The sequence below is a fragment of the Pinus tabuliformis genome, chromosome 2_2 (assembly GCF_031772625.1).
Source record: "Pinus tabuliformis cultivar Carrire ecotype Pingquan chromosome 2_2, CPIR1, whole genome shotgun sequence".
Lineage (NCBI taxonomy): Eukaryota > Viridiplantae > Streptophyta > Pinopsida > Pinales > Pinaceae > Pinus > Pinus tabuliformis.
Genome location: NC_142300.1, coordinates 1,060,071,797 through 1,060,074,380, shown reverse-complemented (window position 1 = coordinate 1,060,074,380; position 2,584 = coordinate 1,060,071,797).

Sequence of the window (2,584 nt, the reverse complement as noted above, 5' to 3'; positions counted from 1 at the left end):
ACTCTTATTATACCACAAATTTACCTATCATATACGAAACCAAAACCAAATTGTTCATTAGATATTGAATTAAAAAGCAATAGTGTGACCTTTAAAACAATGATCTTCATGATGAAAATTTGATCCTCCCGTTGAAATAACATCATGATAACATAATACTAGAATACACTACTACTCTTTGATTAGGTTTGAAAACTCCCATTAAATTGATATCATAATAATGGAAAACTAAAAATGCATAAATCCCCATAAATCAAATTAAAGCGTTTATTACTCCAAAAAAAAAAAAATATGGATTTTTTATTTTATTTGGAAAAACATTATTTATAAAACTTGAGATCATCAATATTTCCCTACCTTATTAAAACTTTCAGTTATCTTTGTGTTTAGATTCTCACACTAAAATGTTTATCTATACTGTCAAAGTTATTTAAAATTGGAATTGTCTTTAGTACGATTTTTTTGGAGATTTCAGTGACGGAATCCGACGGAAAAAATTGAGGTTAAATCTTGATTTGTATTATTTAAAATGGTTTTTTAACTGCATATTTGGATTCAGCACCCTGAAAAACCCCTAGGACGCTTTGATTGTGCAGAAATTACCTATCAAACTTGCTATTCCAATAAATAGCTACCGGATTTTAGAGAAATTTCACTGGGAGAACCCACCAAAAAAACTTCCAAAAAATCTCACTAAAAACAACTCCCCTCCAATTTACACACAATTATATCTTCCCCACTTTTTGCAAGTCAGAGGTGAAAATTCTGACATGCCATGCCCACGTAGGGCCCACCTATTAAAGGAAAAATCAAAACAAAAATCCACTTCTACTCAACCTTCTAAAAATAGATTCTCCTGCCCGTCATATTTCTAAAGAGAATATGCTCCGCGCTGGAATTTTGTTTTTTAATCTTTTCCTTATCGTGCACGCCACGAGATTCTTTGTACGCAACAGATTCCCGGATCGAATCTTGTCAGCAACAGCATTCGCTCCGAGTTTGGCCGACGGTGATCGTACGCATTCATTGAGGAGGGTGTGCGAATATTTTCTTCCCACCTTTTTCTGGGGTATGCGATTCACGTATGCATCGTATTTATTATTATTTTAGTAAGAAAGAACAAAGAAACTTTGATGGTTACACAGTACACTGACGTAGGCTTAGGTTCGAAGAAAATACTTAGGCTTAGGTTGAAGAAAAAGTATATATTCAAAACAAATAGCGAAAAACAACTATCTTAAATGCATTTGTACTGGATGGAATATTGTAACAAGAAAAAAATGCTTTGAAAAAAGCTATTTGTCTATGAGTTAGAATAGATATATATAGGTATATATGGATTTTTATGTAAATTGGAGAATTTAAGCAACAAAATATCTTAAATTCAACATGGATAATTGAGTTAAACTCCCACTATATAAGAATTTAACTAAAATTCAAGGATTATAAAATGGTTGATTTTAAAGAGAACATTGTGGTGGGATTTGATTCATTAATTGTGGAGATAGTACTATGCATGTCTCACATGTTCAACCAATACTTTTAAGTACTCCCATAAGTAACTTAAGGCCTTTGAGCAACTTATAAACATTGTAAAATAACCAGATTATCTTTAATTCTTAATAACGTTATTGGAAACCTAAAAAATTACATTTACCCTTTTACAATTTACATTCGCTGATAAATACATTTACGATAACAAAAAATAATTATTTTAATCAACTATTAAACCACAAAGTACATAGCTATATGTTAAACACAAAATAGTCCTAGGCTAATGTAAGAAACATACAATTAATTACACATACATATCTTATACAAGGATTAGCAGGTCATATGACCATATCTAGATAGTCTTGATTCTCAATTACTTAATAACATATATTTATATCAAACCCAGATATATAAATGACAAAGTCTAGCTTTTTTAGGTTTTTGTCTTTTTCTTGGAATCAATAATACAATATTTATTAACATCACTATTTTATATTGTTTCAAATGTATAAACAAATTCATAGCGTTAAAAAACTTGGGAACCTTAATTTATATAAATTAAAAACTCAATCATGTCATTCCAATAATTTTTTATTTAATTTTAAGAAAAAATTTCTAGAAAATATGTATATAAAAATATAGAATGTTTAGATAACGAGAGTGAGATTTTTTGGAAGCTTTTCCAGTGGGTTTTTCTGGTTTAATTTCTCTAAATTCTTCAGGAATTTATTGAAATCACAAGCTTGATGGGTAACCCCTACAGAATCGAAGTGTCCCAAGGGGTTTTTCGGGAGTTGAATCCATATATGTAATAAAAAAAATGAGTTTAAATAACACAAATCAAATAATCCAAAAAGTCCCAGTAAAAACAACTCCTTTAGATAATGCTTCTATCAAACACTAAGATTAATAAAAAAAAATAAGATGATTTTTATTTATTTTATTAATTAATTCCCTACCATATATTCATCTCTTAATATTAAATGATAATAAAAATTACACCTTAAAATATTATATCTCTATGAAATTTTGATAAATACATATTTAAAATGGATTTATATTAACTTAATTATTTTTAGATGTTATCATG